The sequence below is a fragment of the Gracilinanus agilis genome, chromosome 3 (genome assembly GCF_016433145.1).
Source record: "Gracilinanus agilis isolate LMUSP501 chromosome 3, AgileGrace, whole genome shotgun sequence".
In the NCBI taxonomy this organism is placed as follows: Eukaryota; Metazoa; Chordata; class Mammalia; order Didelphimorphia; family Didelphidae; genus Gracilinanus; species Gracilinanus agilis.
The window spans coordinates 421616630-421641198 of record NC_058132.1 but is presented as its reverse complement, the minus strand read 5'-3'; positions in this window follow the sequence as shown (position 1 = coordinate 421641198).

The window sequence follows — 24569 nt, the reverse complement described above, 5'->3', positions numbered from 1 at the left end:
TTCTTCCTTCTTTCCTTCCTCCCTCCTTCCCTCCCTTCCTTCCTTCCTCCCTCCCTCCCTTCCTCTTTCTTTCTTTCTTTCTTTCTTTCTTTCTTTCTTTCTTTCTTTCTTTCTTTCTTTCTTTCTAATAGATGGTTATAAATATAGTAATAAGCCTCCAATATTACTTTTTATTTATAACACCTTAACATGGTTCGGTCTATCTACAGAGATAGTTTTATTGGAATATGATCACTGCACATGCTACAGCATCTTGAGCCATAGATGAGTATTGAGTGAAAGGCAGACACCAAAGGTAGTTGAATCCTGAACAAGATTCAGCAAGCCTTCACATCAGAGGTGCACCTGAACATCTCATACATAAGAAATATACATGTTACAAAATAGATAATACACAATGTAAAACATTATTTGGCAGCTGCTACAATGGCTAAATAATTAAACTAGCTGCAGAATGTGTTACACATATATATTTTTACAATGTTGAACCTGGTAAGTTTCATTTCTGCCTCTGATCCTTAATAGATATATGACCATAGACAAATCATTTAACCATTCTGAGCCTCAATTTCTGCTGCAAACAACAACAACAACAAAATACTGTACAAATGCCCTGCATTCCATTGCCTTTTGGTTTAACAGTAATTTTTATTCTTTTGAGATTGTGGTATTCTATGATTTTCAGCCTCAAACCATCAACATTATAGCATTAAATGTTTTAATAGCTTTATCTTTTCCACTGCAATTTTTCATAAGTAGAAACTGGGGAGGATTCTGTCAAAGACAGTCTTTGCCCTTTCTCTTCCCTGGAAATAATTTTTATTACCCTCTAGTTCGGTGATGGTAAACCTATGACATGCGTGCTGACAAGCATAGCCATTTTCGATGACATGCAGCCACGTGCAGTCAAATATAGAGAAGATTGGTGCCACATGCCTAGGATGAAACATTTGCTGTAGTGTAGTGTAGACACTGTGCACTATAGATGACAATTCTACCTATACTAATTTACCTATTTTGGTTTATTAGCTACAGTTATATATTGCAATTATACCTTTTTTTAATTTAAATTATAAATATCATGAAATTATGGCTTTTTTCTTGAAGTGACACACCACCTGAGTTATGCTCTGTTTTTGGCGAAATTTGACATACCAAGCTCAAAAGGTTGCCCATCACTGCTCTAGTTGATGTCTTTGTATTTTGAAATCACTACTGTGTATTGGTTCAAAGGCAGAAAAGCAGTGAGAACTAGGCAATAGAGGTTAAGTGACTTTCTTAGGGTCACACAGGTAGGAAATCTGAGGTCACATTTGAACCCAGGACCTTTTGTCTCTAGGCCTGGTTCTCAGTCCATTGAGTCACCTGTCTGTCTCTTCATGTCTGACTCTTCTTGATCCCATGGACTATCACATACCGGGCCTTTCTATTTTCCTCTGCCTCTCAGTCTGTCCAAGTTCCTGCTCATTATTTCATGATACTATCTTTCCATCTTATCCACTGCTATCCATTTTTTTTTTGTCTTTGTTTTTCCCCAACAATAGCCTCTTTTCTAATGAGATCTGTCTTCTCATTATGCAGGCAAAGTATTTAGGCTTTAGCTCCAGTATTTGCCTTTTCAATGAATAAGCTGAATTAATCTCTTTAAGTATTGCACACATGTTGCAAATAACATATTCTTCATTCAAACCATCTCGATAGGAAAGAGTGCTTTTTTTCAATTAGTGCTTTTTTGCAGACCTTCTCAGTTCCAAATTTCAAGGTTGTTTTTTTAAAAGAATAAATCTATAATACATTGATTCCTTTCTTCAACAGCTTGTATTCTTTTTCCACCTTAAGCAAATGATACAGTAGGTTGAGTTGGAATTAGGAGAGTTTGTCTTTACTTCCCTTCCAGGCGCTATCCAAAAAAAGGAAAATAATATGTTCTTGTGATTTAACTTCATGTTTAACTACTTGTAGGCAAAACACAAAACTTCACTCTGGGTTAAATACCACAATAGAGAAAAAGGGTTATCTGCTGCTAACATCCGAAGTGAAAGGGATTTGGTAGAGGATAGCCCATCCCGGCCAGCTCATTTCCAGCCCCGAACTCCACCCCTTCTCTTCTTTCTTAACAGCTGGTTTTCCGGGGCGGTGAGAAAATAAGGACTGCGACTGACGTGTTTCAACGGGCCTAAGGGGCCAATCATTAGCGAGAACGAAAGGGGGCGGGGCCATTAGCTTAGCTGAGGTGGTGCTAGAAGGGGTTGGGGGAGGAAGGGATAAAGAACCTCGAGAGGATCAGTCACCTGATCATTTTTTGGGGCTTGGTCGCTCGCTTGTGTCTGGCGTTCTAGAGCTTTTGACGCTGTCAGGAACTCCGTCTCCGGAATATCCGCGTTCTTGTTGGTCTGCGGGAAGTGACTCTTCCCCCTCCCCCGGGCCTATAGCTGGCGGGACCACGCAGAACCCTCTGGGTGAGTAGAGCAGAGTCGAAGGCTGGCTGGCGGTAGGCTACGGGCTGACAATCTGCGTCCCTCGGGGAGGGGCAGCCGCAGGTTGTGTGTGCCAGTTGTGTGTGTGTGTGTGTGTGTGTGTGTGTGTGTGTGGCTGACTGTGCCTGGGCAAGCGATGCTACCCGGAGCCGAAGGGGCCACTTCCTTCTCTGCACTTAACCCTTGGGGGTTCTCTTGTCACCAGGCCCTTGGCGCGTTGCAGTTTATTACACCTCAGCAGAGACTTTGTCCTCCCGAATGTAAAGATGGCTTAGTATTTGTTTTCCCTTCTCCCTAGCCAACCTTTTTTTTATTCCTCAAAAAACAAAACAACCCCAGATTTAAGTTGGATATGAGAAGTATTCGTGGTTACAACGTAAACATGTAGCTTTCAACTTATTGGAAAATAAGCTTTTTTTCTCCTGTGAACCGAAAACTAAGATGCTTTAGAACTTGCTCATCTATAGTAAAAGCAAATCACCATATCATCTCTGTTAAATATTAATATTTTTTAAATTAGGGTTCTGTCATGCAGCAATATTAAATGCTCAGCAAATTAGTTCTAATTGTTTTTACTGTCACTTACAAAAATTTGTTTGGACAAATCCAGAGGAATGAAGTAGTAATTGTGAAAGCTGTGAAAAGTATTATCAGAAACCCCATGATTTAAAAAGAAAATGTTGTTTAGCCAATATTATTCTTTGAGTGTTAATGCCATTGCTACAACTGTTTGCCAGGATGAATTTATCTCTTCGTATGTTTTTGCAACTTATAACACTCCAAAATCCTAGAGGCTCTTAATTGTTAAGTAACTAAAAAGGGTCAGAACATATTGGTGGCAAAAGATTTCATTTTATCAGACTGATGCTTGTTGACTGACTGATAAAGAAAAACAGGAGTAGGATTTTCCCAAGCCAGTGAGATACTGCTTTTTTAGAAGCAATCAAGAGAACTATAGGGATAAAGAAATAATAGAAGCCTGATTGGAGTAGGAAAGTCTTGGTGCCAGTTGTGGGAAGCATGTTGATTAGTGAATGAGGAATTGAGTTGTAAAAAATGGCTCTGCTACTTCCTTCCTTTGTGACCTTGGACAAACCATTTAACATTTTTAGGCCTCAGTTTCCTTTTCCTTCTGATAAACTGGGAAGTCATTTTAAAAAAGCAACTAGTTGGGTTTAATTGTCAATACTGATTAACCAGTAGATCGTTAGAAAATAGTTTGGCTCCTTTAAAGTCAGGTTGCTGAGTCATTCACCCAGGAAGCGCTGGAGAGGTAATTAGAAACAGCTGGGGCTTACATGGCTCCACTATAAAAGGCAAACTACAGATAGAGAGGAGGTGAGTGGTAGTAGTGCCAGTGAATTTGGCCAATTAAAACTTTGTGGTTTCTAATTAGGAAACGTCTGTGTGGTGTTTAAACATGGATGCTCTCTGGTCCTAGGGCTACTTTACAACTGACAAGTTGAAAGAATGCCAAAGGGTTAAAATCCTGTAGAAATTTATAGGCAAGGTAATAATTTTGACCAAATGACTAGAACTGGGGCTTTTCCTCTCTAGGCTGCTCTCCAGAATTCCACTTCCATGCCACAGCTTGTAGGCTTACTCCAGCCCTAGATTGCACACTTTGAAAGTGCCATATTTCTTTATTCTCCTGGCTGGTTTCTGAACTTTCTCAATCATTCTCTTTCTCCCCCATCCCTCTACTTTTAATTTTCTTTTATTTTTCATCTTCCCCAATTAGAATGGAAGCTCCTTGAAGGCACTTATATTTATATTACCAGCACTTAGTTGACTGACACTATTAACAGCTGGAGCGAAAAACACTGTAAATGTCTTAATGTCTTTTTTTTAACCTCTGAAGGATTTGTTTATTATTCTTTTAGTCTAGGATTTCAGTTTAAGATACTTTAAAAGAAATGAACCCCTTTATGATAATAGTGCGATACAATATGTCTAGTATTAAAACAGTTCTTTCTTTGGGACTTTTATCATAATTAAGCAAAATTCAGGATAAATAAAGGTAAAAGGAGTTTATTAAAAATATGTCAAGATCTCAACACTTTGAGGGTCTGATCATTGGGAATCAGCAAGGTTTCAAGGTGTGCCAACTTTTTAGAATACAACTTTCCTAATGAGATAAAGACAATTCTGATAGATTCACATCAGCAAAAGAGGTTGGATTTTACAACTCATTTCCTCCCCAAGTATGGGACACTTTTCACAGGTGGGGTATGTGACAATTCTCACACAAGGAAGGCATGTGACTTGCCTTAAGTGACAGGTTGGGATTGACTTTACTACATGACAGACTGACACCTCCCCATCAAACTGATTAATCAGTAAGACTGGAACGATGGGTCACAGAGTCAACATCAACATAAAAGTTTCAGTACTAGTTTTCTTGCTTCCCCCCATATAACCAAGACTTTTCATGAACAAATTGTGTACTGCCCCAAGTATACCTGGGAGTAGGAATTAGAAGTATTAAATAGCTTCCTAAGGAAATATCTTCTTCTCTTTTTCCTTTTATATTGGTGAACAGTTTTAGTGATATCGTTACCAGTAGCTTTAAAAATGAGTATCTCCAGCCCAATATTGCTGTGAATGGGGAAAAAAAAATCATTCTAATTTTGGATCTTATTTAGGAGATTTTACTCCATTCACCTGCATATTTCCATACTGGATAATAGAAAGCTTTTATCCATTTTTCTTTCCTTGTGGATGATTACAATCAGCTATTTTGAGTGATTAGAAGCATTCTAGGGCTTGATTTAATCACATTAACTTATATGGACTGGAGTACTTGGCAAAATAATTCGTTTTCTGTTTGAACATCCACTATAATTTTGGCAAATACCTTAGGTGCTAATCATAGGTCTCTGAGGGAGGTCGAACAAAATTATCCATCTTGTATCTTTCAAGGCATTTTGTATGATCCTAATGTCTACATTTGATAGTACAGGCAGAGATTGTAAGGCTGCATCTTATTACCAAATCAAATGCTTAGTGATAGTCAAGATCCTACTAAAGTACTGGTGGACTCTATGGACTCTCACCATTTTTTCATTTTGTTCTCTGTTCTCAGGCAGTTTTCTTTTATGATTTTTTAAAAATGGTGGTATTCAAGTCTTTGTTTTATCATGATTTTCAAGAAGCCCAACAATTCTTTAGTCTTTCCTTATTCTCTTTTCCTAGTCAGTTGTTTTTGATCGGTACTTCATCTTCAGAGGTACAAGCAGATAGACTTTGAAAGCGTAAGGTAGAGTGCAGAATCTGGAGACATAAAGACCTGAAACCAAATCCATCCTCAGACACTTAATAGCTTTGTAATCTGAACAAGTCACTTAACCTCTATCTGACTTAGTTTCCTCACCTGTAAAATGGATCCCATCTCCTAAAGTAGTTCTAAGGTTCAAATGAGATATTTGTAAAATGCTTAGCACAGTGCCTGGTGATGAAGTAGGTACTTAAATGCTTGTTTCCTTCTTCCTTCTGATTTTTCAGCCTTTTGATTTTGTTCTAATACTCCTTAGCTCTATTTGCTTCATTTTGTATTGTTTATTTTCCCTAATTTTCTATAAGAGTTCTACTTTGATTTTTAATTTCTCCAGCTCTTCCTTTGCTGCTATAGAACTTCTACCCTTAGATTTCTTGTGAACAATCTTATCGGGGTTTTTTCCCCTGGATTTTTCCTTTGAATTAGTACAAAACTATTTCTGAACTTTTTCTTGGGTTTCAAAGTATTTCTTCATTGCATTAAAAGTTTTTTTTATTTATTTATATCTTTGTTAATTTTTCTATTAGAGAAGGCCAGTGAAGGTCTCCCCATTGTTTCTTTTGAACTTCTTTTGAGTTATTCTCGTTCTACAGACTGCAAACAGATACATTATGTTCTCTCGTTCTATGGCTTGGTATACTTCTGGATGAGGTAGTTGAGCTTGGGTTATTAGTATTAATTCCCTGCTCTGTCACCCTGTCCTGACTGGAGTAGCTGACATGTTATATCCAGTTATATGTATTTATTTATTTATTTTTATTTTTAAGATTATTTTATTTAGAATATTTCCCCATGGTTACATGATTCATGATTCCCCCTCCCAAAGCTGACAAACAGTTCCACTGGGTTATACAGGTATCCTATTTTCATGTTATTCATATTTGCAGTAGAGTGATTCTTTAACATCAAAACCCTAATCATATCTCTCTTGTATTATGTGATCAATTATATATTTTTCTAATGCATTTCTGGTTCCACAGTTCTTTCTCTGGATGTGGATAGCATTCTTTCTCCTAAATTCCTCTGGATTGTCAATGGCATTGCTACTGGTAAAAAAGTCCGTTATATTCAATTGTGCCGTAAGGTATCAGTTTCTGTGTATAATGTTCTCCTGCTTCTGCTCTTTTTGCTCTGCTTAGAGATCTTTCCAGTTCACATGGAATTCTTCCATTTCTTTATTTCTTTCATCACAACAATATTCCATCACCATCAGATACCACAGTTTATTCAGCCACTCCCCAACTGATGGACACCCCCTCATTTTCCAATTTTTTGTCACCACAAAGAGCGCAGCTAATAAATATTTTTGTACAAGTCTTTTTCCTTATTATCTCTTTGGGGGTACAAACCCAGCAGTGGTATGACTGGATCAAAGGGAAGGCATTCTTTGAAGGTCCTTTGTGCATAGTTTCAAATTGCCCTCCAGAATGGTTGGACCAATTCACAACTCTACCAGGAGTGTATTAGTGTCCCAATTTTGCCACAACCTCTCCAACATTTATCGCTTTCTTTTGCTGTCATATTGGCCAATGTGTTAGGTGTGAGGTGGTACCTCAGAGTTGTTTTGATTTGCATTTTTCTAATCAGGAGGGATTTAGAACACTTTTTTTCATGTGCTTATTGATAGTTTTGATTTCATCTTGTGAAAACTGCCTATTCATGTCCCTTGACCATTTGTCGATTGGGGAATGGCTTGATTTTTTGGAGGTTTGACTTAGTTCCTTATATATTTGGGAAATTAAACCTTTGTCAGAGAGTTTTTTAATAAAAATGTTCTCTCAGTTTGTTGCTTTTCTTCTAAGTTTGGTTGCATTGGTTTTGTTTGTACAAAACTTTTTTAATTTGATATAATCAAAGTCATTCATTTTACATTTTGAAATGTTCTCTATCTCTTGCTAGGTCTTAAATACCTTCCTTTCCCACAGATCTGACGGGTATATTAATTGATGTTCACCTAATTTATTTATGTTTTCACTCTTTATGTTTAAGTCATTTGCCCATTTTGAATTTATCTTGGTATAGGGTGGTAATGAGCAAACTACGGCCCACAGGCACGATGCAGCCCCCTGAAATGTTATATCTTCCCACAACATTGTTCCTAATCTGACGAATACAATGAGTAGGATATAATACAATGAAACTTTGAAAGAGTTGCCTTAGAAACAGACTGACAGATGAGCATTTCCTTTCCTTTGGCCCCCTCTTAAAAAAGTTTGCCCATCACTGGTATAGAGTATGAGATATTGATCTAAACCTAATTTTTCCCATATTGTTTTCGAGTTTTCGTCAAATAACGAGTTCTTGTCCCCAAAGCTGGGGTCTTTGGGTTTATTGAACACTAGCTTACTGAGGTCATTTACCATCTATTACACTGATCCTCCCTTCTATCTTTTAGCCAGTACCATATTGGTTTTTTTTTTTTTTTAACCCTTAACTTCGGTGTAGTGTCTCATAGGTGGAAGAGTGGTAAGGGTGGGCAACGGGGGTCAAGTGACTTGCCCAGGGTCACACAGCTGGGAAGTGTCTGAGGCAAGATTTGAACCTAGGACCTCCTGTCTCTAGGCCTGACTCTCACTCCACTGAGCTACCCAGCTGCCCCACCATATTGTTTTGATGACCACTGCTTTATAGTACAGTTTAAGATCTGATACTGCTAGCCTACCTTCCTTCACATTTTTTTCATTATTTCCCTTGATATTCTTGATCTTTTGTTCTATAAGGAATGATGAACAGGGTGATTTCTTTTTTTTCATTTAAAAATTTTTTAATTTTAATTTTTCTTTTTCTTTTTTTATTTAGAATATTTTCCCATTGTTACATGATTCATGTTCTTTCTCTCACCCTCAAACCCCTCCCCTCCCTGTAGCCGACATGCATTTCCACTGGGTTTTACATGTATCATTGATCAAGACCTAATTCCATATTATTGATAGTTGTACTAGGGTGATCGTTTAGTGTCTACATCCCCAATAATATCCCCATCAACTCATGTGTTCAAGCAGTTGTTTTTCTTCTGTGTTCCTACTCCCACAGTTCTTCCTCTGATTGTGGATAGTATTCTTCCTCATAAGTCCCTCAGCGTTGTCCTGGGTCCTTGCATTGCTGCTAGTAGAAAAGTCAAGTTATATTTGATTGTACCACAGTGTATCAGTCTCTGTGTACAATGTTCTTCTGACTCTGCTCCTTTCACTCTGCATAAATTCCTGGAGGTCATTCCAGTTCACATGGAATTCCTTTGAGCACAATAGTAGTCCATCACCAGCGGATACCACCATTTGTTCAGCCAGTCCCTGTTTGAAGGACATACCCTCATTTTCCAATTTTTTGCCATCACAAAGAACATGGCTATAAATATTTTGAACAGGATGATTTCTGAAAGAGCTGGAAAGACCTACGTGAACTGATACTGTTATATTCAATCTCTGGGAGCTTGAAGATCACTTTTGATTGACAAATAAGTCAGTTGGATGGAATGTTCCCAGGGAGTCATGCGAGAGGCAGGAGGAGGGGCAGTTAAGAATCCTGAAGGGGTTCTGGGTCTTTGACCTGTGCTGAGGCGGGAGATCGGTGGATCCTGGTCTTGGAGTGAGAGGGTGCAAACATCTCTCTCTGCAAACTCTTCCTGTACTTGAGATACCATGCCAACCTGTACCTGACCACCACCTTGGTGTCTACTGTCCTAGATATTAGGAATTACATCATCTAGATATCTAGGTTTCCCAGGGCCCCGGAGGGATCCGGGAAGTGGGCAGGAGATGAAGAAGAGGGTGGAAAAGGGTGGAAATAACTCAACTGTAAGGCTGAAGATCCATTGAAGAAGAAGTCAAAATATCCCAGCAGTTTACCTACTCTGGTTTAGTCCTGGCCAGGCTGAACCAGAGGGAAGCTACATTGATTCTTCATCTGCCAGCAGTTGAGATTTCATTAGTAACCAGTAGAATAGGGTCTCCTATACCACAGTCCTTTACCCATATCCTTCTTGTTAATATAAAAGTTTATAAAAGTTTAAAGTACTTTCCTAAAGCAGTCTCAAACTTGTTTTGGGAAGGGAGAAATCGCAGTCAGAATACAAGGCATTATCCTAGCTAAAGAGCTCAAATCAATATATTAATTAACCCCAGGTGGGTCCTGAAGGGATATACATCTTAGACCTGAAGGATCCTGCCTGGGCAACTGTTATAAGGGAGAAGGGTCATCTTATTCTCTCTGTACATCAATTTACAACCTCAAACATATCAAGAGACTTCCAATAATTATAACAATACAGAGTGAAATAAGTAGAACCAAGGAAACATTGTACACAGTAACAGCAATATTGTGGAACAATCAAATGTGATAGACTTTTCTACCAACAGCAATACACTGATCCAGAATACTGGAGGGACTTATGGAAAAGAATGCTAGATTGAATTGCTTGCCAGGTCCAAGAGTGGGTAGGAAAGAAGGGAGGGAAACAATTTAGATCATATAACTTTGAAAAACTTATATGGAAATTTGTCATTAAAATAAAACAACTCGACATTTAAATCTTTTTTTATTTTGCCTTGTAATTTCATCCTGAAATGTTTTGGGGATTATCTGTTTTAAAGAGTTACGTAAGATAATAAATGTATGTTTCTAAAAAGTGATTTGGTTGTGTATTTAAAAAAAATAACCTTTATCTTCTGTATTAGAATCAATATCGTGTATTGGTTCTAAGGCAGAAGAGTGGTAAGAACTATTATTATTATTAGACCATTGCCTAATGGGTGTTAAGTGACTTGCCCAGGGTCACACAGCTAGGAAATATCTGAGGCCTGATTTGAACCTAAGACCTCCCATTTCTAGGCCTGGCTTTTAATCCACTGAGCCACCTGGCTGCCCCCTTGATTTTGTATTAAGATAATTGATTACCCATTCATTCTTGAGATTTAGAAGGTCCTTAGTAGAGTAGGTAAGATCCTCTCAGTAGTTTGACAGAAGAATATGAACAGGACAAAAAAGACATTCCTGGATGGACTGGGATCATTGCTGTTGGAAAGGAGAAGTAACATAAATGAGATTGCTAATCCTAATTAAGAATATTTACATCTCTAATTTTTGAGATAATGAAAGAGATAGGGAAATATTCTTTGAAAGTATTTAAGGTATACAATTAATCTTATTTATAGTTTGATGTTTTAAATTACCTGGTATTGTTTTCAACTTGAAAATTGTGTCATTTAAGAGATACTCCTGAAATAAAAGTTTATTTAGATCAGTGGTTCCCAAACTTTTTTGGCCTACTGCCCCCTTTCCAGAAAAAATATTACTTAACCTCCTGGAAATTATTTTTTTTTAAATTTTAATAGCAATTAATAGGAAAGATAAATGCACCTGTGACCATCACCACCTCCCTGGATCGCTGCAGCACCCACCAGGGGGCGGTAGCGCCCACCTTGGGAATCACTGTTCTAGATCATTTTAGATGTATAGTTTGGCTACTTACAAAATAGGTTTGATTGTATATGGAATGCTATTTTTTACTTCTAATTATTATTTTAAGAGCTAATTTTGATATTCTTGTTATCCTTTTAAGATGTTCTATTTCCTTTAATTTGTGTGTTTTTGGAAGCATTAATATGGTAGTGATTATTAGAAAAGAGTTGCCTTAATGTCTTTGGTATTAAGTATCAATCAGTATCTACATTAATGCTTTAGATTTTCAGTAATTTTCTGGCAAGTTGTTTTCTACAAGAAATATGTTTATTATCAGATGATGCAGACAATAAATAAATTTGTTTTGTGGTATATAGCATATATTCTTAAATATTGCATGATTCCTAATGTTGAAATTATTCTACAATTTCCTAGTATGAATTTTGTATACTTGTCAGGCCATCATTTTAACATGCCTTTTACCCATCAATAAGGATCTTTATGTTTCTGGGTTATTTGGAGCCTGGTTAATGGTGATTTTAGACTTTGAAGCAGGTATAGACATTGCCTTCTAGATTTTACTTGGAGCAGAGGTGTCAGACCTGGACCACATCAGATTAAAATGTAATTGGGAAATATTTAACAAAATAAGCTATATACAGTAGAATATTAATAATGTTAATATGAGGGTTTCTAAGTCAATATGTGTTTCACAAGGACTCGCGTATATTTTAGGGGCTCCATTTCTATTTGAGTTAGACACCATAACCTTAGGACATGCATAGGTATTTTTTGCCTCATTGTAATCTAACCATATGTGGAAACTTGGTGAACCAATCCTAGTCATGTATACCTGAGAGGCTGGTGTTTGGTGATGATATGTCTTTTGGTTGGCAGAGAAGATTGAAAGACATTAGTCTTAAGTAGAATTGCAAGGTGGGATTTGTGTATATACAATAATACTTTTTTTTCTATTTTTCTTTCCTCTTTTTTAAGATACATAACTAACTGTAATGTCAGCTTAATCTCAAATATAATCTTTTGATGACTTTAACATATATTTACAGGAAAAGTAGTATTGAGGGTATTTTGGTGTGAAAGAGAATTTAAACTCCCTTTTGTTTATTTTAAATTAATCAATCAAGAACTTGGAGTCACCCACCTTTCACACTTAGTCATTAACACTTAGTAAGAACCTTTTACTAGAAAAGGAAATTCATACCACAATCACTGCTGCCTTCAGGTCCCACCCCTCCCCCTCAGTGCTAGGCAAATTGGGAGTCTGTGATTGATTCCTGAGATGTGAGGAGGAGAGCTGATGGGTGGAGAAAACTGCATATAAGCATATAAGTGGGAACCTCTGGGACCCTGGGTTCTTTTGTGGTCTTTTGCCTTGTGGGCGTGAGCTCTGGTGAGATTCTTTATGGTCTTGTGACTCCTTGGGAGATCAAGCTCTTGGATGGGGCTCAGCGTCATTTGAGGCTTCTGATTATGGCTTCTTGATTTGGACTTTGGATTCTAGTGAAGATTCGGTTTTCTGCATTAGAGATTCGGGCTGAAGAGGGACGCTTACTTGGGTGAGACTCTTGTCTCCTTGGCATGAGAAACTGCCCTTTGCGGCTCAGCCTCTTCCTTGTCTGTCTTTGGTTGCTGAAACACCTGGCTGGAGACACTCTACTGGCTGGTGAGATTCACATTTGGATTTGCATTTGAGGTCTGGAGGCACTCTGACAGGACTTAGGGTATTTTTAGCTAGGCAATATTTTCTACCTTCTTCCTACGTTTCCCTACTTTACTATCTCTACCTTGCTGTAATAACACTACTAACAGCCTTTTGACTTGAGTTAGTTATTATAAATGGAGACCACACCAATTTTTAAAATTCTTATATTTGTCAAACCCATTTTAATTATTACACTGGATATAGAAATTCCTCAAGAAAAAGTAGATATGGACCACTGTTCCTTTCAAGTGTTAATTTGTCTTATATACCAGTGTAAATAAATTAAAATTTTGACATTTTAAATATTAAAAAAAAATCAATCCATGGAAACCTATTATCTAATCTGAGAACATCATTAACCTTAGATTAAAGACAGGTATATTTACACAGTCTCAATATTCTTTTTGCAATAAGAAAACTCTTTTATACATTTTTATTTAGACAATTCTTAAGCACTTTGTGTTGATTAATGGGTCTGATTGTTACACTTGGGGTAGGGGGATTGTGGGGAGATCAAGAATCATAAAGAAGTACTTGATGCTTCTTGCATCTGAATCGGAAATGCAGAATTGTGTGTGTTCATTTCCTTTCTTCATTTATTTACTCTTAGGTCCTGTGGCTTGTTGTGGATGTGAAGATATTTCTTTGCAGCTACAAGTCAGTTAAAAAACAAAAAAAGTGAAGCAAGAATTGTTTGGAACTGCTTGTTGGGTAGTAGCATCAAACTTATTTCCCATGCTTTCATGAGTTTATGGTATCTGTGTTTCTTTTGTGTCCACTGGAGATCAGTAGCAGTGACAGACAGACAATAGGTGTGCAAACAATTGTGGAAAGATGTTCCAGAATGTTGGTGTCTTGAGATCACTATTCCTAAATCATGAAAAAGTGCTAGCTATAGACTCATTCCAGCAGAGATCTGGGAGAACTTGAGGACTTCACAAAAAGCTTTCCAGGGTCAGAAATTTTGAACTATCTTTAGGCCCCCTGTACACTTTACTACCATCATACATTGAGTTTGATACCATTTAGAGGGGAATTGGTTGATAACAACTGTTCTGTAACATACCTTCTTGGTAATATCCTTTTCTAAAAGCTAATTGAATTTAGCTGATAATTAGCAACATACTCATGTGAGGGTTTATGCATAATAATGTTAGAAACTTCATGTTCTTATGGTTTCTTCTGGAATACTACGGGGATCTAATTCTCCAGTGCGAGTGGGAATTGAGAGAGTGTCTAGAAAGGGGTGCTACAAATAGGGCCTTCATCTGGAATAATTTTGGGGGGATATTCTTTACTGGATACCTTATTTTAAGGGTCCACCAGAGGAAAATTAGCACTAAAACCCCCAAATCTATGCTAAATAAATCTATGCTAATTTGTTAATTTTTTTTTTTTATCCTGGGACTCCATTCTAGGAGCATAGGGCCACAACCAGTAGGCAATGGGACACACAGTCGCTCAGGGTCACCCAGCTGGGAAGTGTCTGAGCCTGGACTTGAACCTAGGACCTTTTGTCTCTAGGCCTGGCTCTCAATCCACTGAGCTAGCCCAGCTGCCCCTACTTTAGGTTGCAGTTTCTTTAGCAGATGTAGTTTTTACAGGGTGGGGTTGCTAGCCCCATGCCCAACCCTCCTCCTTTTTCGTCCGGGCTAGGGACCATCCTTGGCCCAGAAGTGGTAAGGGTGGGCAGTAGGGGTCAAGTGACTTGCCCAAGGTCACACAGCTAGAAGTGTCCAAGGCCGGACTTGAACCTAGGACCTCCAGTCTCTAGGCCTGGCTCTCAATCCACTGAGCCACTCAGCTGCCCCATTTGTTAATTTGTTAATATCCTTATATAAGTCTTAAAGTTACTGTCTCCTGGTAATTTCAGCTCGCTCCTCCAACTGTTAATTCTTCTGGGCCTAGTCAGGTTTCTGGGCCTGGTAGGATTCAAAGCCTAATCTGGTTTCTGGATCTAGCCGCTCTGCAGCCACAGAGAAAAAGCAGTCTTTTACTTTCTTCTTTTCTGTTGGTCTTCTTCACCAGCTATTCCCTACTCTCCAACTCTTCCTTTCTCCAAACTGCCACTCAGGTTTCCAGGTTTTCCCAGAGAGCCGAGTTTTTGGCTTTCTACAAGCTAGATCAGGGGTCGGCAACATATGGCTCTGGAGCCATATCTGGCTCTTTTGAGGGCCAGATATGGTTCTTTCTTCAGGAGCCATAAAGTCAATTTTTTTTCAGGAGCTGTTACAGGAACGGCACTGTGAGCACTGTACGGTTCTCACAAAATTACATTTTTAAAAATATGGCGTTTATGGCTCTCACAGCCAAAAAGGTTGGCGACCCCTGAGCTAGATACATAGCCAGAAGTGAATGTCAGTTGGAAAACCAACAAACTTCTCTTCAAGATTCCCTACAGGTCCCAAGATTCTCTGCCTGGAACCTTTCTCTTAGATTCCAAGCTGGGCTTAAGGCAATGTTATCTGGCAGTCTCTTCACTCTGTCCAAAATTTAATAAATCCCAAATCTATTTAATCCTAATAGTATTTGATTACAACCATATACTATAACTTGTATATAATTTGATGGGTATCTCCTCACTTCCCAATTCTTTGCCACCAAAAAGAGCTTCTATAAATATTTTTGTAAAAGTAGGTCCTTTTCCCTTATGTGTGATCTTCCCCCTCATTGAGTTGGTAAACAGTCTTATATAGATTTACATGTGCAATCAGGTAAGGCATTTTTGCATATTCTTTGTGGAAGGAAACTCAACAAAAAAAATTAAGAAAGTGGAAAAAAAGTTTGCTTTGGTCTGGATTCAGACTTCATTAGTTCTTTCTCTGGAAGCAGATGACTTTATTTTATCATGAGTCCTTTTGGATTGTTTTGGATCTAAATTATATTGCTGAGAATAGTGAAATTATTCACAGTTGTTTATTGTACAGTTTTCCTGTCACTGTGCACAACGTTTTTCTGGTTCTGTTTATTTCACTCTCCTTTAGTTTGTGTAAGTTTTACCAGATTTTTTTGAACTCATCATCATCTACACAGTAGGATTCCATTACAACCATATAGTATAACTTACTGAACCATTCCCCAACTGATGGATATTTCCTCACTTTCCAATTATTTGCTCCCACAGGAAGAGTTGCTTTAAATATTTTTGCCATATATAAGTCCTTCCCCCTTTTTGCTTTTTCTCTTTTTGGGATACAAATCTAGTAATGGTATTATTGGGTCAAAGGGTATGTACTGTTTTATAGCCCTTTGGGCATAGATCCAAATTGCTCTCTAGAATGGTTGAATCTGTTCACAAATCCAACAGTACATTAGCGGCTCAGTTTTTCCACGTACACTCCAAGTTTTGTCATTTTCCTTTTCTGTCATAATAGCCAATCTGATTAGTTATTTTATTTTGCATTTATGTAATAGTGATTTACAACATTTTTTGCATGAAAATGGAGAGCTTTAATTACTTTATATGAGAACTTCCTGCTCATATACTTTGACCTTTTATCAATTGGGGAATGACTCTTATTCTTATACATTTGACTTATTTCTCAATGTATTTGAGATATGAGGTCTTTATCAGAGACTTGTAAAAAAATTTTGTACCATTATGATTAGTGTGTATTACTCTCGATCCTATTTCTCCTTGTAGAATTAGGTTGTTTTTAAAATTTTATCTTCTGTAGAATTGGTTTTTTTTTTTTAAAACCTTATCGTCTACCTTGGAACCATATTGGTTCCAAGGCAGAAGAGTGGTAAGGGCTAGGCAATGGGGGTTAAGTTACTTGCCCAGGGCTAGGAAGTATCTGAGGCCAGATTTGAACCTAGGACCTCCTGTCTCTAGGTATGGCTCTCAATCCACTGAGCTACCCAGTTACCCCCTGCATGTATAGCTTTTTGACCACCATATCCTCCAATTTGCCCTCTTTTCTATTAGATTCACCCCTCCCCCTTTTCTTGCCCCTTTCCCCTCCTGTTGTCCTGTAGGGTAAGATAGATTTTTTTTTTTATGCCCAATTGATTGTATATGCTCTTCCCTTATTTGAGCCAATTTTAATGAAAGTAAGGTTCACATCCTTCCATCCACACTCCCCCATCTTCCCTTCCACTGTAAATGCTGTTGCATGCCTCTTTTATGTGCAATCATTTACTTCATTCTATTTTTCCCTTCCCTCTCCTCCCAATGCACTTTTCTTTCTCATGTCTAAATTTTTTAAAAATATCATCCTATCATATAACTCACATCCTTGCCCCGGTCAATGTAGACACCTTCTAATTGCCCTAATAATGATAAAATTCTTAGGAGTTAGAAGAATAATTTTCTTATGCAGGTTTGTAAATAGTTTAACCTTATTGAATGCCTTTTGATTTCTCTTACCTTTTTACTTTTTTATATTTCTCTTGAAACTTGTATTTGAGAGTCAGATTTTCCATTTAGTTCTGATCTTTTCATCAAAAATGTTTGAAAGTTCTCTTCATTGAATACTCATTTTTTTCCCTGAAAGATTTGCTTAGTTTTGTTAGGTAAGTGATTCTTGGTTGAAGTCCTAGGTCTTTTGCCCTCTGGAATATCACATTCCCAGCCCTCTGATCCCTTAATGTAGAAGCTTCTGTCTTGTGTTATCATGACCGTGGATTCATGATATTTGAATTTTTTCTTTTTGGCTGCTTGCAATATTTTCTGCTTGACCTGGGAATTCTGGAATTTGGCTATAATATTAGGATAACTCCTTTTGGGATTTCTTTCAGTTCCTCTTTTGCCCTCTGATTCTTGAATATCAAGCCAGTTTTCCTTAATAATTTCTGGAAAGATGAAATCTAGGCTTTTTTTGATCATGGCTTTCAGGTAGCCCAGTAAATCTTATATTATCAGGAATCTCCTGGATTTATTTTCCAGGTCAGTTGTTTTTCCCATGAGATATTTCACATTTTTTCTATTTTTTCATTCTTTTGACTTTGATTGTTTCTTGATGACTCATGGAATCATTAGCTTCCACTTTTGAAGGCATGATTTTCTTGAGTGAGCTTTGTATCTCCTTTTCCATTTGGCCAATTCTACTTTATAAGAAGTTCTTTTTCTCAGTGAATTTTTGTCCCACTTTTCATATGGCCCATTCTGGCTTTTAAGTTCTCTTTAGTACATCTTTGTACATCTCTATTAATGGCTAATTTTTTTTAAGGAATTCTTCTCTTTGCTGGATTTTTGTGCCTCCTATTAATTGACCTGTTCTGTTTTTTAAGACATTTATTTCTTCAGTATTTTATATGTGTGTGCCTCCTTTACCAAGCTCTTGTTGACTCTTTTTTCATTATTTTCCTGTATCACTGTTATTTCTTTACTCATTTTTTTTAACCTCTCTTATTTGATTTCTTAAAAACTCTTTTGAGGTCCTCCATTATTTTTTTTAACCCTTATCTTCTGTCTTAGAATAAATACTGTGTATTGGTTCTAAGGCAAAAGAGCAGTAATGGCTAGGCAAGGGCGGTTATGTGACTTGCCCAGGGTCACACAACTAGGAAGTATCTTGAGGCCAGATTTGAACCCAGGACCTCCCATCTCTAGGCCTGGCTCTTCATCCATTGAGCCACCTGACTACCCCCTCTATTAATTCTTTTTTTGGGCTGGAGGACAATTTCCATTTTTCTTGGAGGCTTTGGATACAGCAGTATTGACTTTGTTGTCTTCTGAGTTTGTGTTTTGATTTTCCCTGTTACCACCTCTCACCTGTCTCTGTTCAGTTCCTTTTTTTGTCGTTTGCTCATTTTCCAGCCTTTTTTCTTTTCTCTTAATTTAAAAAGCTGTTAAGGTTGGGCTCTGTAACTGTGGTAAAGGAAGTATGGCTCTAAGTTTCACGTTCTTTGTGCAGCTGACTTCAGCTGACCTTGGGTATTTATCTGCCTTTATTTCTTCCAAGGTAGTATGATGTAAGGAGAGGTACATTTAATACTGTGCTTGGTCTGTTTTTGTTGTCATTGTTGTTGTTTTTAATATATTTTTATTTTTACCAATTACATGTAACAAATTTCCATGTTTTCCTAAGTTATATGAACAAATATACTTTCATCTATGTTTTGATTCCCAATAGTTCTTTCTCTGGAGGTGGATAGCATTCTTTGTCGTAAGTTCCTCAGAATTGTCCTGGATCATTGTATTGTCAGTAATAGTTAAGTCTATGACATTTGACCATTCCACAGTATTACTGTTACCAAGTACAATGTTTTTTTGTTTTTTTTTTGGTTCTGTTTATTTCACTCTATATCAGTTCATGTAGGTCTTTCCATCTTTTTCTGCAGTCAACCTGTTCAGGCTTTACATGTGCTGTGATATTTGAATAACTATAAGTACTCTTTTCCCTCTTGGAAAAATGAAAAGGAGAGCCATAAGAGCTGGCATGTGCTAGTGCTCCTCTTGTTATAGGAAAAATATAGATTAGGATGCATCTTAAGGTAGCAAAATCAGACCTGGCAGAGCTGGCAAGAGCTGGAATTCCAAGCCTGGAATGTTGCGAGAGAGGTTTTTCACACAGAGGACTTGGAGCTGGCAGTTGGCCTTTGGAAGTTGGATTTGGAGTTGGTGTTTTGGCAACTGACTGGTGAGCCTGTGTGGATTGGTATTGGGATCTCGGAATGTGGAGCTATACCTTGGATTTTAACTGCAAGACCTTCAATTTGTGTTCATATAGTTGTTGGTTTTGTTTTGGTAGGTATATTCCCACAAGTATTTTATATTTTCTTCAATTATTTTGAATGAAATTTCTCTTATTATATGTAGCTGTTGGAATTTGTTGGTGATATATAGAAATGCTGATAATTTATGTGGCTTTATTTGATATCCTGCAACTTTACTAAAGTTGTTATTATTTTGATTTTTTTAGTTGATTCTCTGGAATTCTCTAACTAGATCATCATCATCTTGCAAAGAGTGATAACTTTGTTTCCTTATTTCTGATTTTAATTTCCTCAATTTCTTTTTCTTTTCTTATCACTATAGCTAGGATTTCCAGCAAAATATTGTATAGTAGTGGTATTAATGAGTATCTTTTCAGTTGGAAGATGTTACTAAAGGTTTATCATTATTATGAAATGAAGCCCTTATAGTTTATAGAACAGTTAACAAAAGGAGGTTGAGTTAGCCCTAAGAGAAATTAAACAATAGCATTCAATAGCACTTAGCTCAAGTCGATGGTCTCCATCTACTAAGGTGGACAGGTATAACCTTTTTTGGGGGGATCTCTTTTTGATGCTGACATTTCCCATTCTATTAACCATTGCTATTCACAGACAGTATGGCTGCTGGTCCCCAAGATTCATAGGATGATTAGAACTTTTGAACTTACTAGGTCAGAACCAGAACTCACTAGGTCAGAACCATTATTTTATATTGTCTGCTGTTTTTTTAAAATGTAATTTCTCTTTCTAGCCCTTGTGGTAGAGTTTTGTTGGTAGTATATAGAAATGATGATTTAGGGAAGTTAATTGTTTCAACTAGATTTTTAGTTGATTTTCTGGGATTCTCTAAGTATACCATCATATCATCCACAAAGAGTGATAGTTTTGTTTCTTTATTGCCCATTTTTTATACCTTCAATTCTTTTTTTCTTGTCTTAATGTTGTAGGTAGTTTTTCTTGGATAGTATTGAATAATAGTGGTAACAATGGACTTCCTTGCTTCATCCTTGATCTTATTGGGAAGTCTTCAGGGCTATCCTTGTTATGGATAATTCCTTCTTTTTGTTTTAGACAAATATTACTTTTCATTTTAGGAAAGGCTCCCTAGGTTTTAATAGGAATGTATTTTGTCTATTCATGTAATCGTATGATTTTTGTTGTTTTTTGATATTGATATGGTCACTTATGCTGAAAGTTTTCCTATTATTGAACCAGCCTGTCTTCTCGGCATAAATCCAACCTGGTCATAGTGTATGACCTTTGAGAAATATTGCTGTAATCATCTTGTTAGTATTTTATTAACATTTTTGTATTTGCTATTCATTAAGGAATTTGGACTATTTTTTTTCCCTGGAAAGCAAAAAGCTTTCCCTGGCTTTAGGTATCAAAACCATCTTTATATCATAAAAAGAATTTGGTAGGATTTTTTCTTGACCTACTTAAAAATCATTTATTTCAGGCTAATTGTTTCATAAATGTTTGCTAGAATTCATTTATAAATCTATCTGGTCTTGAGGATTTGTAGTTAGGGAGTTCATTGATGGCTTGTTCAATTTCTTTTTTTAAGTAGAATTACTTAAATATTGTATTTTCTTTAGGTCTAGATAGTTTATATTTTTGTAAAGATTCATTCATTTTGCTTAGATTATCAGGTTTTCTGTATATAATTGAGCAAAATAACTCCAAATAATTGCTTTAATTTCGTCTTCATAGGGCATGCATTCACCATTTTAATTTCTTTTAAAAACCCATACCTTCTCTCTTAGTCACCCTTTTCATTTTAGATACTGATTTGGTTTTCTTCTATCTTTTAAAAAATTAAATTAATCAATGATTTATCTATTTTCTTTTCTTTTTTCTTTTTTAATAAAACCAGCTTCTAGTTTTACTTCTTAATTTTTTTTAACTTTCAGTTTTCTTATTCATTTCTTTGATTTGTCAGGATTTCCAATTTGGTGTTTAATTGGGGATTTAAAATTTGTTGTAACTTTAGTTTCATGCCCAATTCATTTGACCTATTCTTTCTCCCCTTTGCTGATATGAGCATTTAGAAATATAAATTTTCTAAGTACTGCTTTGGCAGCATCCCACAAATTTTGGAATGTTGTCATTTTCTTTAATAAAATTATTGATTATTTATATGATTGTTTTTTGACCCACTCATTTTTTAGGATTAAATTATTTAATTTACAATTGACTTTTAATCTATTTCCATGACCCTTTCTTAAATGTTATTTTTTATTGCATTATGTTTTGAAAATGATGCAGTTAATATTCCTGCTTTTTTTACATTTGATTGTTAGGTTTTTATGCCTAATACACAGCTAATTTTGGGGGAAGATGCTATGTATAGCTGAGAAAAAGGTACATCTGTTTCTGGCATGGGGGTTGGTGTGCAGTCTGAAGCTTTAGGTTTTCTTCATTGTTATTTTCAGAGCTAGTTGCTGGCTATTTGGAAGTTTTTGGTGTTTTCAAGTAGTGTGATCTGTGGATCTGTGGAGAGGTGTGGTCACTCTTTCCTTTGTCTGCTGGATTCCTACCCAGAAGTGCCCCTGATCATTTGGTATTGCAATCAGTACTGCTCCTGAGGACTCTTCCCTTGGGCCTGGAAGTGACACTGTACCTCTGGGCTTCTACTACTTCTTGAATGAAAGTGCCCCTTTCTTCTCTTGAACTCTGACCCAGAAGTGTAATGCAGGATTGATGCCTGATCTCTTGCATTTGTAAAATCACCTGAGGCAGTCCTGGCAGTTAGGGGAATGGAACTTTGACCCAGCAAGTCCCTGTCTCAAGACCTGACTGTTGGAGCTGGGACTATAAATTCCCCTGGATAACCAACCTGAGGGTTCTGATTTCCTTGACCTCCCCCAAACATCCAGCTACCCCCCCGGAGGTGTGGTTGGTGGGTTGTGGAATATGGGAAGGAATTAGTTGTTAGCCTAGCCAGGATACCCCTAAACCAAATCATTAACCCACTTTGTCAAGCTAGTAGACCACTCTACATCAGGGCAGTGGAATTTATCCCTGGCTGAGGGGCTGGTTCCCTCAGCTTGATCCTTCTGAGGCCCTCTGCCAGCACTGGCCATTCACCCATAGCAACAACTTCTCCAGACCCTAACCCTCCTCCCTCAGTTTACCCTTGTGCTTCAAATAAACCCCTTAACTGATTCTGAGAGTTTCCATAGTTCATTATAACATCAACCTGGGTTAAGGGGCTGAGGAGAAGGATAATAGCTACCACTTGTCTCCAGAGGGGATTAGACCAGGCATCCATTTTATTCAGGAAGTGAGACTGGTTCACTTCCTGTTGGTTTCTGGTTTCTCACCAGCAGGGAGGGGTTCCTCACTCCCAACCTTAAAGGAGCCTACAGACAGCAGGGAGACTGACTGGACATCTCAGCTCAGGCCCACACATCCCTGGCTATCTCAAATCAACAAATACTGTAGTTGTAGGCTCCCTGGCCCAGGAGACTTACTGGCACCACCAGCTCCCCTATTATCAGCCTGTTTACCCCATTATTACAGCCTGGAAGTGACACTGTACATCTGGGCTTTACCACTTCTTGAAAGTGCCCCTTTCTTCTCTTGAACTCTGACCCAGAAGTGGGTAGAGGAAGTGGAGTTGCCAAACAGTGTCTGTTCCTGTGTTCAGTGCTAGCGCTGGAGTCATACTTTGAAATCTCTTTCTGATCAATTGCTGGATCCCTTCACTGTTTCCGGCTTGAGAGCTCTTAAAGCTGCTGCTGCTGCTTCTTTTGCCATCACCTAGTTCCACCTTGTGGATTATAGGCCAGCTTCCCCCCCATCTCACAGATCTCTCTTTCTGACCTCTTATGTTGTTTTTAGGTGGAAGAATGCCTTTTGTTGGTTCTTCCACTCCACAGTTATGGTGTTCAGTCTATTTTTTTGGTTGTGTCCAACTATTCATGACCCCCATTTGGGTTTTTCTTGGCAGAGATATTGGAGTAGTTTCCTTCTCCAGTTCATTTTACAGATGAGACAAATAGGGTTAAATGACATGCACAAGATTGCACAGCCCAACCCAAGATTGTTGTGTTACAGATGTTTTGCTAAAGTTCTTTATGTAAACTGAGTCACCTGGCTGTATTTTACGGAGTACATAGTCTAGATCAGTGATGGGCAAACTAGGGCCTGCAAGCCAGATGCAGCCCCCTGAAATGTTGTCTTCAGCAGTGGACATTATTCCTAATCTGACGAATACAATGAGTAGGATACAATACAATAAAACTTCGAAAGAGTTGCCTTGGAAATAGACTGACAGATGAGCATTTCCTTTCCTTTGACCCCCTCTTTAAAAACTTTGCCCATCACTGGTCTAGAGAATCACTCTGCATTAATATTCCCATGTCTTGTAGTTCTCTTATTCTATTTTGCAGTGCAGTGATGTAAGAAGCAATCTGAATTTCTCCTCCAAGCATAGAAGCATACGCTGTTTTAAAAGTTTTTGCCTGCAATGGTGGATGTCCCAAAACCATTTCATAAGGTGATATATGGACATCTGCTCTCGGCCATGTACCAATATAAAACAATGCTAGAGGTAGTATATCTGGCTATTTGAGATGTGTCTCTATACATAATTTTCCCATCATACTTTTGATTTCTCTTTTAATACACTTAACCTGCCCCGAGCTCTGTGGATGGTATGGTACATGGAATTTTGGTGTGATTCCCAAATTCTCATAGAATTATTTTGAAATACAGTCTGTGAAATGGGAACCTTTGTCTGAGCCCACTTTTAGTGGCAAACCCAATCTTGGAATGATTTCCCTTAATAAGATATTAACCACAAAGCTGGAAGTATTCTTGCTAGATGGGAATGTGCATTTCCCTATGATTCCCACAGGAAATGAGATCTTGTCCCAATGTATGAGCTCCACAGTGGATTACAGCCAGCTCTTTTGGTTTTTGCAGAGCTGCTAGTAATGATTTTATAATTCCTGCATGAGCTATTTCCTTTCCCCCAGATGTTATGAATCTCCTTTTTTTCCAGAGGGCACCCATGGCCTGACATATT